Genomic DNA, 13,305 nt, shown 5'->3' on the forward strand with positions numbered 1-13,305 from the left:
CTAATTTCCAGGGCTGGTACCTGCGGTTATTCCACAGGCTAGTTAATAACATGTCGGGCAGGAAATCCAAAGTGTGGGATCATTTTGAGAAGGTGAAGGACGAACCCAAGGTGATATGTAAACTCATCTTCATTGGTCGACTACAAACATGACGTATCATCTGAAACATGGAAGTAGCTACATGCCCATTAGCCCACAGCGTCATTAACAGGCGGCTCGCTCAGTGTGTGACGTGCACTTGGAGATAAAATATAGGCCTATATTAATGAAGGTTCATTAGTACGGTTTTGTATTTCTCTGTAATGTAGCACAGTGTTAACAATGTTACTGATACTATTCTTTCTCACACCTTCAACTCAAACCATTGTGTTGCCCCGCCCAAAATATATAATATAATAATTAAATTAATATCATAAACATGCTTGCGACTAGTCGACTAATGGCCCTAAACGATGACTACTGGTCGACTAGGAGAATTCTTAGTCAGGGGCAGCCCTAATATTTACTGACAGTATAGACAGAGGTGGAGGGTAACTCACTTGTCTTCAGTTTGTAGAGAAGCAACACAACAACAGCAAACAGCACAACCACAGTGACACATACAACCAGAGGCAGGACGTAACCTGGGGGAGAGACTTAGAAAGAGAATGGGGAAAAAGGGGGGGGGTTATGTAAGGTCAAACAGGAAGTTGACATAGTTTTGTGCTGTGGTGAACATGATAATAAAAGTCTCATTTATATACTTCTAATTTGTTTTACTAAATGAGGTTTAAGAGTTCACTTCTTTGGTCCAGACTGAAATATCTCAACAACCACCACAATTCTCCACAGACATTAGCTTGCTCTGGCTAGCAAGTTCTGTTGGCTTGTTCTCGACAATGGCGGAAGATGATGTGAGTGGTGCATCAGAAATACTCATTCTGAGTGCACTGTGGCACAAACTGGACCGTTCGTAAATAATATTCAGCGCTGTCTGAATGTACTGTTTGGTTATCCAGACCACTGCACTCTCAGAGTGGCTGAGCGCACTCTGGACACTCTGGTGGAGACGGAGCAGCAGAGCGCCGAGTGGAGTGAATGTGTGATTAACTTAACCGTTGGTTCATTCATGTAGAAATATAACACTCCATTTCTTCCACCAGCAGGGCTCTCATTTTAGTGTAGAGCGTCAGACTGAATTTACCAACGCACCATGTCAGGTCACTCACTCTCCGGGACCGCCAGTGTTACTGGAATAAGTAAACACTGACCAACGGGACCAGACTGGCCGACCCGTATGCTCTCACTCAGTGGATGGACAACTGACTTCTATTCTGGCTCCCAATAACACAACAAGACCACATTTTAAGACTCCTATGTAGCCTACAGCCCTGTGGTGGAGAGGCAGGTTTTGCCACCAGCTAACAAACGGACATCACTGTGACGTCGGCCCTAAAAGGGTCTAATGCATGCAAGATATCCCTCTGCATTTGTTGTTGACGTTCAGAGACGATATGTTACGCCTCTTAAATGTATTTTGTATTTTCCAAATACACTTACACCATTTTCACAGGACCTGTACAGTTTCTGCTTATTAGAGGCATACAGCCTGTTTCAAAAATAAACTTACAACATCAGTAAAACACCTCGTATTCACGTTAATTTTCTTGTGCAATAAACGCACATACTTAGGTTCAGAAAAAACATGGTTTGGCTCTACATCCAGTCAGGAAGGAAACACTGGGCTCCTGGGTGAAAGTTTGGGGTTTGTTGGACACATGTATGGCCCATCCCACCCACCCTGTAGGGACGAGCTTATATTACATTGTTACCAGCAATGAAGCACACCAACGGCAAAGGCTCTGGACACATGCATAGGTTACAGCGTAGGGTCTGCTGCCCAAGTATAAATTCCCCTTAAGGGTGCTTTTACACCTGCCCTGTTTGCTTCAGTTCAGTCCCTGCCTGTTCAAGCCCTGCCTCGTTTGGGCAGGTGTGAACACAGCAATCACACTCAGGTGCGCAATGAAACAACCGGACTGAGACCTTCTTGAAGAGGTGGTCTCGGTCCAGTTACAAACAAACATCTGGTGCGGTTGGTTTGTGGTGAGAAGGTGTTCCGACCTGGATGTGAAGCAACTGCAGTCACATGACACATTGTTTGGGTTAAACATGAGCATGTTACAGTCCTGGAGGATTATTAATGTGCACCTCCTCCTGTACTGCCTTAATATGCACATTCAGCACATCCAATGCATCAAAACATTGTTTTCTAGTTGGAGCCGCGCCTCGTTTTCAAACTGTATGCTTTGACTAAAATGAACAGTGACAGCAATATAGTCCACGATGAGCAGCGCTAAAATCAACCTGCGTAGTTGTCCCTCCATTGTGACATTAGAAAGTGTCACATTTATCTTGCAAGTGTACTCTTCTTCAATGTTTGCTTTACTTCCTGGATTTTTCCTGCATGGAAATTCTGACCAATCAAGAGCAGCTTTCTCACACAAGGCATTTGATCTGGTCCGCTTGTAAATGCTGCCGTGAGAACACGAACCAACTCTAGGCAATTATACAACTTTGTAATAAAATCAGTCCCTGATTCAGACCAAAGGAGACGACTCTAGGTCTGAAAGCACCCTCACAGCTCCAGCTGAAGAGCAATTGAGAACGCTCTCAGCCTTGTCTAACATTTTACGAACATTTTGCAACAGTTATGTTTCATTACGTTTATATAAACACAACTCAGGTGGCTTAGTAAAGGTAATGTTTCTCACTAAACACAGGGGTTAGAAAAATATAAACATAATTTTCAGGAAATGGTTTTCAGAGGCAAATGATTTTAGAAATATTGTTGGAATGTTTGCATCATCATCTGTTTATACATTATGTGTTATAACACTTTTAACAATTCAAATATCACATTTAACATGTTAATATTATAATTTTGTTGAGGACAGAGCACAGCAAACAAACAGGAGGACAGACAGAGTTTCAGCTCTGCAGATTTGAACCTTTAATGCTGTGAACTGCAGCAGCTGCAGCTGTAGTTTCTGTCTGCTGCTGCTCAGGCTGCTTCATGGCCTCAGTGAGTGTCTTTGGAGCTGTGAATAACAGAAAAAATCACATGCATACAGATTAATACTGAGAATGTATATACAGGAGGATTTATGCTTTCCTTCAAATGCGGATGAGTTGAGTATTTAAAGCATTGCAGAGCTGTTTCCATCACACAGAGCTGTTGAAAATGAAAGGAGCTGATTACTGGTGATGTCTTCTGTAAACCACAGGTTAACCTGACACTCTGCAGTCAGTTTTAATTCAACAGAGGAACTTTCTTCTTCCAGAGAGACTGAAGTGCCTCTGTACTCTGACCTCACGTATGAGTTGAGTATTTGCATTGTATTGTCCCGGTGTTTCCATCATACAGAACTAAAGTAAAAGGCCTAGTTGGATAAGTATCTCTTTTCTGCTGCTTTTTCTTTTAACTAGGCCAACATTTTTTAAAGCCCACCTTCCCAAATGTACATTTTCACCACAGAAACTCTTGATTTGTATGTAGACCCTTTTAGGGCCGACGTCACAGTGATGTCAGTTCATTAGCTGGGAGCAAAACCTGCCTCTCCCCCACAGGGCTGTAGGCTACATAGGAGTCTTATTGGGAGCCAGAATAGAAGGAGTCATGGCTCAAAACCAGCCGCCACTGCCCGTCAACAAAAACAAAGACAACTATGGTTAAATGTGATAAGACCAAAGGACTGGACGGAGGCCATCATCAAAAATGCTCACATGTGCAGCGCACACTTCATATCAGGTTAGGGAAAAAGTATTTCCTGTTGTAGGGATGAATAACATTATGTGTATTAAGGGTTATCATGTCCACCTCATCAGAAACTGGGGAGGGATTAAGAGGAATATTGGATTTCTCTGGAACGCTAACTTTTTAGCGCATTAGCTAACGTTAGCTTCAAAACAAACTGGAGGAAACCGTTCAAGTGTGGTCCTCCTTTGTAAGACTGGCTTCCTGTGACATCATCCATCCACTGAGTGAGAGCATACGGGTCGGCCAGTCTGGTCCCGTTGGTCAGTGTTTACTTATTCAACTAACACTGGCGGTCCCGGAGAGTGAGTGACCTGACATGGTGCGTTGGTAAATTCAGTCTGACGCTCTACACTAAAATGAGAGCCCTGTTGGTGGAAGAAACGCAGCGTTATATTTATTATATAATATGTTATTTAAGCAAATAATAAACATAATCCTGAGTTGTTTTTTTCCCACCTGGACCTTTATGACCTTCAGCCTCTCCATGTGACGCAGAGCACTAACGTGTGGTTAATGTTGTGATGTTGGTTCGCTCTATACATATCTGATGTTTTCATCTGCCAACACTGAACATCACATCAACATCACATTTTCTCCTCCACCTCAGCCCAGCGTGAACACTTTTTGCGACATTTTTATTTTTTGTATTTTTTGTGTTTCTATTCAGGTTTTATTGTGTGCAAACTAAAAATGTGGATAAAAACAGGGGGGTGGAAACAAACCAAGTGTTTCCATGTACAGCCTTCCAGAGGACGTCAGACTCTGATTCAGTGGACCTTCTTTTTAGACTTGTATTTTTGTAGCTTTTGTTTGATTAATTGGCATCAAACCTAATCCGTATTTTTTCGAAATCTTATTTACTCTATCTTATCCTGTCTTTTATTTGTATTGTTTCTTTTTATTATGTAAAGCGCTTCAAGTTCAAGTTATTATTAGGGTCCGGGCAGGCAGTCCTGCCAGGACCCTCTTGTTTTCCTGCTCATTCTTTCTTCTTCTTCCAAGGAAATCCTACTTCCCAATCACCAAACTTTGCACAAAGGTCCAGTCCTATGCCAGATTTGCTCAGCTGCAAACTCAAGACAATAGTCGTGATAGTGGCACTACAGCAAGCGTCTAAAGTTCAAAAATTTGAAAATTCACAACAAATCGACCGTATGTGCTACAGCTTTGCAATTTTATCCAAAGTATAGCCCCAGTACTGAAGAAACTTTTGTACATTGTATTGCAAATTATGAAGTCCATCACTCTGGGTTTTTTTCAAAAACTGTAAAACTTCTTAAACCTATCTCCTCGCGTAATTTTTGCTCAATTGACACCAAACTTGCTACAGAGCATCTTCAGACTGTCCTCCAAATACTGTCCTCACAGATTTTTGATTGATCAAAAATTGAGCCTATAGTGCATCAAAATGTTTGACTGTAAACAGTACTGTAAACATATATTTGCAAATTCTTGCTAAATAAGTTTTCAGTGTTGATGAAAAAAATTAACAAAATTCTAGAGTCATGGTAGATGATGTGTGGCAAATATCAGAATTTTATATCAAAAAACTGAATTTTTGACAGCATTTTGAATTTTGCTCTTATGTGAACAATTGGAGTCAATGTAAAAATGGCAATTTTAAACATCAGTTTTTCACTTATGGAGTAAATCAGTCATTGTTTAAAAAAAATTAACATCTCCATGCTGTCTAGATGCAATATGTGTATTTTCAGATTTTTGTCTTGATAACTGAATTTATGACAGCAGTTTGAAATCTGCCCTGACAGCTGCTGTCATCCTGGTGGCTGTCAGATAGAAGATGCTCCTTGGTGTCAGAGGTTGTGAGTTCAAGCCTCCAACTGATGCAAAATGTACATTGTAATGGCAGCTTTCTTGTTGATTTCCTATTCTGCTTATTGTTGCTCAGAATTGCCTTAATTTGCCTAAAATTGCCCCGACCATTGCTGCGCAGCAGCTATAATTATTATCATTATTCCATGCTGAGCTGCAGAGGAGCGACAGTATGAAAAATAATAATTTCATATTAAAAACACAGTAATTTCAGAGGACACTCACTGGTTTGTTTATCTCAGGCTGCTGAAGCCTCATATTAACTTCAGCTACACTTTGGAATTTTGTCCCTTATCACTTACAGTACGTTGGAAGTGTATTATCTTTTTTAACTACAGCAAGCGAAAACTGTTTCTGGGCACCTCACTGTTGTTTTAAGACCGACTTAAAAAAAAGTGGAGCTCTCCTTTAATAAAAGCTCCAACTGTAACATATCACAGAACAACAACAAAGTCGTGATGGACGATAAATTATTTCTGACAGACTACATGAAATCATTGAGACTCTGCAGCAGCCACATGATGTATCAGAGATCAACACTACAGTAAGAACAACTGTGTACAAGACACATCCAGGTGGACAGTTCTCACCTGACAAGGAGCAGAAGAGCAGAACATGGTTGGTGTTCATCCTGATGAGGAAAAATAATGAAACCGCAAAACTGTTTTTTATCACTTCACTTCTTCCAGTCTTTGTTTGTGTGATCGGTCAGGAAGCTGCTCAGTGTCGTTTCCCTCTTCCTCTCTGTCGTTTAATCCATTTATAGCTTCATCTACACCCACAGTGTGATGATGATGATGATGATGATCATGAAGGGTAGTTTTTTTTTGTTTTTTTTTGAAAGCTTTAATTGAATGCTATTGTTTTTATCTACCTTGTTTTACTGTTTAATTGTCTGACTATTTCCCTCATTGCTGAAATGTTTTAATCTTGGTTCACCTGTTTAAAGCACCTTGTTTTATGAAGTGCTGTAAGAATAAAATAAAATTATTGTTATCATTATTATTTACTTTAATTTTGACTTAAAATCCTAAATATTCTGTCAGTTTAAAATGAAAGGACGGTCTTATTTAAAGGAACAGTGTGAAGTATTTAGGGGGTTTAGTGGCATCTTGAAGTGAGGATTGCAGCTTGCAGCCAGCTGAAACTTGGAATTCCCCCAGATTTCAATGTTCAGGAGGTTTTATCGGGAGCCAAATTATCTGCAGAGGTCTCTTCTTCTCCAAAACAGATGGGACAGGTGATAAAACCCAGTAGAAACACTGAATAAAGCAGTTTCATGCACAAATCAGTGTTTCTCTGATGCCGTTTGGCACGTTGCAGACAGGCTGGTCGCCCAGCACCTGCTGATGTGTGCTCACCTTTTCCTCTGATAACTTAAGATCCAGAAGTTCAGGAGGTTTTATCAGGAGCTGAATTATCTGCAGAGGTCTCTTCTTCTCCAAAACAAATGGGACAGGTGATAACACCCAGTAGAAACACTGAATAAAGCCGTTTCACATACAAATCAGTGTTTCTCCATTCCTCTTGGATTCAGGGTTACCAGATTGTGATAGCTGCAGAGGTATGGCGTCGTCCCAGCGCTATCCGTCGCAAATTCTAGTTTTTGGGACTGTGATTGTTCCGGTTTTAGAGTTGTCAAATAGTGTCGTAAAAAAGTAAATCTACTGAATATATCAAATATCTAGTACAGCTGAACTATCATGTTATTATTATTATTATCTTACTATATAATGAGGAAAACTCTGTCTGTGCGTCTGTTCCACGTTTTTCTCCTCACTGACCTGATCAATCCATGTGAAATTTGGCATAGTGGTAGAGGGTCATGGGAGGATGTGAATGAAGCAATATTACATCAATTGGCCAAAGGGGGCGCTATAGCAACCCACTGAAATGTCAAACTTTGAATGGGCATATCTCATGCCCCGTATGTCGTAGAGACATGAAACTTTGCACAGAGATGCCTCTCCTCATGAGGAACACATTTGCCTCAAGAACCCATAACTTCCGGTTATATAGATTTTCTGCCATTTTGAATTTTTTGAAAAACACTTCAAATGGATCTCTTCCTAGGAAGTTTGAGCGATCTGCATGAAACTGGGTGAACATAATCTAGGGAGCAATATCTAAAGTTCCCTCTTGGCAAAAGTTGGAAAACTTCCTAAAACTGAGCTTCTATAAGGCAATGAATATTGCGGAGGGCGTGGCTCATCACATAAAGGTGTATAACATCTCAAGGGTTTCACCCATCACCACGCAACTTTGTAGGCATATGACCACACATAATCTGAGGGGACCCCTCCATTATTGACCCCATCAAACAAAATGGGGGCGCTAGAGAGCTCATTTCTTATCTAGGCCTAACCGCCATATGGATTTTTACTAAACTTGGTAGATATGTAGAACAGGACGCCTCAAGGTGACTGGAGAAATTTAACGTGGTCAATCTATGTGAAACTGCACATAGGCGTTGAGGATTGGCATAGGTAGAAGGTGACAAAGCTACCAATGGGTATGGACTAGTTATTATTATTGGTGGGAAATTATAACAGAGGAATATATTTTCCGTTTTAATATTAAGAACACTTTCGTATTTTTGTGTGTATACAGGACGTTGTTGAATCAGGGAATGCGTGTGTCCACCACGACAAGGGATCCTAATTGACTAATTACGTTAGCATTAGTGACGAGTAGAGCTGAAACTGCTTTACAGAGATTGTTACAGTGTTACAGGGCACACAAGAGAGGATTCATGATTTCTTCTTATTATTTTTTAATTACTCTACCACAAAAGACTCTTCACTTGTCGTTTACAAACCTGGTAACCTGTAGGATTGAAGAGTGGAGCGAGAGCAGGCGAGTGTGAGTGTGACTGACCGGGAAGTATGAATCCTATATCTATCACCTTTAAGATCCACAAGTTAATTGAGATCCAGACGTTCAGGGCGCGGGAGCCAAACTATCCACAGATGTGTCTTCCTCTCCAAAACAAACAGATTTAAACCAGTGAAAATACTGCAAGCAATTTCACGTTAAAAACAATCAGAGTTTTTCTGACGTTGCTCGTCATAGAGTGGCTTCTAACTATGGTGGACAATGTGTAAACGGAAATGGCCCTATCTAGAGCCAGTGTTTGGTTCGATCTCTGTAGATGAGGACCTGCTCCCTATGTAGGTATAAACAGCTCATTCTAAAGTAACGCAAACAACCATTTTCAGGTGATTTTACAATAAAGAAAACACACTTTTTACATTATATTTGAAAACACGTCACTAATATAAACACCAGAGTCTCTTTCACCAGCATTTTACAGGCTGTTACTGTGAACTCGATCAGTGATCTATAAACAGACATCAGGTGCCTCTTTCACAGTTAGTCGCTTCCTTATTGTGGCGTTACAACAGAAAGCTTTATTTAGAGACCAAAGCTATCAGACTGCTGACAGGAAGGTTACATATCTTTCACTTTCACTCCTCACAAACTAAAGTATAGGAGCTGTTTATCAAAGTCACACCTCACAAAAGCTCTCTTCTGTAGCTTAATGATAGAACCTGGATTATTTTATTTCACTTTCATGACAAGAAGAGAAGCAGAAGAAGAGGAGGAGAGAAGAAGAAGGAGGAAAGGAGAAGAAGGAGTGATGAGAAGGAGGAGGAGGAGAATAAGAAGGAGGAAGAAAAGGAAGAGGGAGGAGGAGGAGGAGAAGAAGGAAGAGAAGGAGGAGGCGAAGGAGGCAGAAGAAGAGGGAGGAAGAGAAGAAGAAGGAGGAGGAGGAGAAGAAGGAGGTGGAGAAGGAGGAGGAGGAGAAGGATGAGGCGAAGGAAGCAGAAGAAGAGGGAGGAGGAGGAGAAGAAGAAGGAGGTGGAGAAGGAGGAGGAGGCAGAAGAAGAGGGGGAGGAGGAGAAGGATGAGGCGAAGGAGGCAGAAGTAGAGGGAGGGGGAGAAGAAGAGGGAGGAGGAGGAGGAAAAGAAGGATGAGGCAAAGGAGGCAGAGGAAGAGGGAGGAGGAAGCAAAGAAGAGGCAGGAGGAGGAGGAGAAGAAGAGGGAGGAAGAGGAGAAGAAGGATGAGGTGAAGGAGGAAGAGGGAGGAGGAGGGGAAGAAGAGGAAGGAGGAGGAGGAAAAGAAGGATGAGGCGAAGGAGGAAGAGGGAGGAGGAGGAGGAGGAGGAGGAAAAGAAGGATGAGGCGAAGGAGGAAGAGGGAGGAGGAGGGGAAGAAGAGGAAGGAGGGGAAGAGGAAGGAGGAGAAGAACAGGAAGGATGAGGAGAAGAAGAGGGAGGAGGAAAAGAAGGATGAGGCGAAGGAGGAAGAGGGAGGAGGAGAGGAAGGAGGAGAAGAAGAGGAAGGATGAGGAGAAGAAGAGGGAGGAGGAGGAGAAGAAGAGGATTTGGACATAACAACATGGCTGTGACCTCCTGCCTCTGTTCCTCCTGCTCTGTTCCTCCTGCCTCTGTTCCTCCTGCTCTGTTCCTCCTGCTCTGTTCCTCCTGCCTCTGTTCCTCCTGCTCTGTTCCTCCTGCCTCTGTTCCTCCTGCTCTGTTCCTCCTGCCTCTGTTCCTCCTGCTCTGTTCCTCCTGCCTCTGTTCCTCCTGCTCTGTTCCTCCTGCTCTGTTCCTCCTGCTCACATATATGGCCAGCTTAGGGAGGAAAGATGAAAGATGAGGCGAAGGAGGCAGAGGAAGAGGGAGGAGGAGGAGAAGAAGAGGAGGAAGAAGGAGGCGGAGGAGAAGAAGGATGAGGTGAAGGAGGAAGAGGGAGGAGGAGGAGAAGAGGAAGGAGGGGAAGAGGAAGGAGGAGAAGAACAGGAAGGATGAGGAGAAGAGGGAGGAGGAGGAGGAGGGGAAGAAGAGGAAGGAGGAGGAAAAGAAGGATGAGGCGAAGGAGGAAGAGGAAGGAGGAGGAAAAGATGGATGAGGTGAAGGAGGAAGAGGGAGGAGGAGGGGAGGAAGAGGAAGGAGGAGAAGAACAGGAAGGATGAGGAGAAGAAGAGGGAGGAGGAGGAGGAGAAGAAGAGGAAGGAGGAGGAGAAGAAGAGGAAGGAGGAGGAGAAGAAGGATGAGGCGAAGGAGGAAGAGGAAGGAGGAGGAAAAGATGGATGAGGTGAAGGAGGAAGAGGGAGGAGGAGGGGAAGAAGAGGAAGAGGAAGGAGGAGAAGAACAGGAAGGATGAGGAGAAGAAGAGGGAGGAGGAGGAGGAGAAGAGGAAGGAGGAGGAGAAGAAGAGGAAGGAGGGGAAGAGGAAGGAGGAGAACAGGAAGGATGAGGAGAAGAAGAGGAGGAAGAAGGAGGCGGAGGAGAAGAAGGATGAGGTGAAGGAGGAAGAGGGAGGAGGAGGAGAAGAGGAAGGAGGAAAAGGATGAGGTGAAGGAGGAAGAGGGAGGAGGAGGAGAAGAGGAAGGAGGAAAAGGATGAGGTGAAGGAGGAAGAGGGAGGAGGAGAAGGAGGTGGAGGAGAAGAACGGTGAGGTGAAGGAGGAAGAGGGAGGAGGAGAGGAAGAAGGATGAGATGAAGGAGGCAGAGGAAGAGGGAGGAGAAGAAGAGGAAGGAGGAGGAAGAAGGATGAGGTGAAGGAGGAAGAGGGAGGAGGAGAAGAAGGAGGAAAGGAAGAAGGAGGTGGAGGAAGAAGAAGAAGAATGAGGAGTAGAAGCGGATGGAGAAGCAGAGGGAGCAGGAGGAGAAGAAGAGGAAGAAGAAGAAGAGGCAGGAGGATGAGAAGTATAGAAGAAGAAGAACGTTGCTACCTGCCATAGAAGAAGAAGACGAAGAACCGGAAGTGAACAGGTGTTAGCCGTTAGCATTTTAACGGTTTGATTCTCAGTACATGTCGTAAAAGTTACAAGTAGTTTGGCAACACGGTGACAACATGAAGAGGGCGAAGTGTGGATTTATAATTCTGAACACGTCATTACGGAGCTGCTGTTAATTCACGGGTGGAAACTATTCAGAAGAAAAACACTGTCAGAAGGAAAAATACTCCTGCAGCTGGATTATAGCGTTTCTGTTTTCCCCGCAGAAACAAATGACGCAGCACACCTGGTTTAAGGTAAGAATACTCACTCTGTTGCTGCGTGGTACTTTTTTTTCTCCACACACCACTGAGCATTTTTTAAATTAAACAATGTATTAATTTAACAGCTCCACATCCCGTGTGAGTGTAAAACAGGTTTGGTCCTGATCCCGGTGTGTCGGATCAAGACTCTGATAGAAGTTGTCGTCACATCTGGAGACTGGAGCCCAGTTTTAAAAGCTGACTGACTAAAATAAAAACACAACAATATATTAATCAGTGTGACAGTGCACATAAAATACAGATAGAGCCATGATAATAGGTAAAGCCTGGCTGACACTGGATTTCTGTTGCTGAAACTGAGTTTACAAAACCTAAACACTACTGGCCAATTTATTCTTTTTTTTTAGAGCATGAACACACACAAAAAAAAATATTTTTGATTAGGGTCCTGCAAATTATTTTTTTTTTAGAAAGACCTGTTCTTAAGATATGAGCAGAGTGGGATATTTAACACTTGAAAAATTGTTGTTAGCACAAAGAGTTTTAACAAAATGACCTCCATGCTTGTTCTTAAATGTCCAGCAGAGGACACTGACAAACTAACTTCACATGCAGAGAGGTTTGTTTTGTTTGGTGATGATAAAGAATAAGAGCGTAGAATGAGCCGAGTTTGGTGTGTGGATGCAAGTTAACTTAAATCTAGTTTTTAAAAAAAAAAAAAGTAGTAAAAGTTTCTTTGTTTTTTTATGTTTGACATCAGAGTTATCAAGGAGCACGCTGTGTTCTAGGAAACTGTGTTTTATGAGGTGATTGGTCAAGAGAAGTCTTAATAAAGGAGCACTGCATCATGGGAAATGCAGGACCTGGAGTTTTCTGAGCATGACGAGATGATGAGAGTAGGGGTGGGCGATATGGTCCTAAAATAATGTCACAATATTTTAAGGTAATTTTGCGCTAACGATATTCTTGACGATATGAAGAAATAGTTTGCCTTCAAATATTCAGTAAAATATTTCTTTAGTTTGTAAACAACAACAATTAGATTCAGATTCTGTTACAATATTAATAGTTTAACAAAATAAAATCTGCCACTAATTACACATTTAAAAAGCTCCCAAATACAAAAAAATGTCTCCTGGGATCTAAATCTATAAATCAACAGGTGATTTCCTTCTTTTAGTAAAATCCTAAATGATTGAGCTGTTCTTTTTTTCCACCTGGACCTTTATGCTCTGCCATTTCTCCTCTGATCATCAGGCTGTAACCTGTGACAGGCTGTTATGACACCACAGCTATCACACAGTCACATATATGGAGTTTTTTTGTCGAGCCGCGAGCATCATGTAGGTTTACATTACCAAAGGTTTATGACAAAATTACCTGATGACACTGACTCCTGTGTGCGCATGCCGAGAGAGGAGAGGGAGAGACGCTGTGCTGCTGCCTGAGGAGCTGCTGAATGAGTTCCCTCTGAGCGGTAAGAGAGTCTGAGAAGTCCGGGGCTGTTCATAAAACATTCAGGACGCCACAGTTCATTCCACACTGCTGAAGCTGCTCCTCTTTTTGGAAATATTTCGCTTTCAGCCATGTTTGTTGTTGCCAACAAGTCTAAATATTGCGAGTATCACCATATCATATTAAAAATGAATCCAGTATTATTGTG

This window comes from Epinephelus fuscoguttatus, linkage group LG7 (assembly GCF_011397635.1).
Source record: "Epinephelus fuscoguttatus linkage group LG7, E.fuscoguttatus.final_Chr_v1".
Taxonomy (NCBI): domain Eukaryota; kingdom Metazoa; phylum Chordata; class Actinopteri; order Perciformes; family Serranidae; genus Epinephelus; species Epinephelus fuscoguttatus.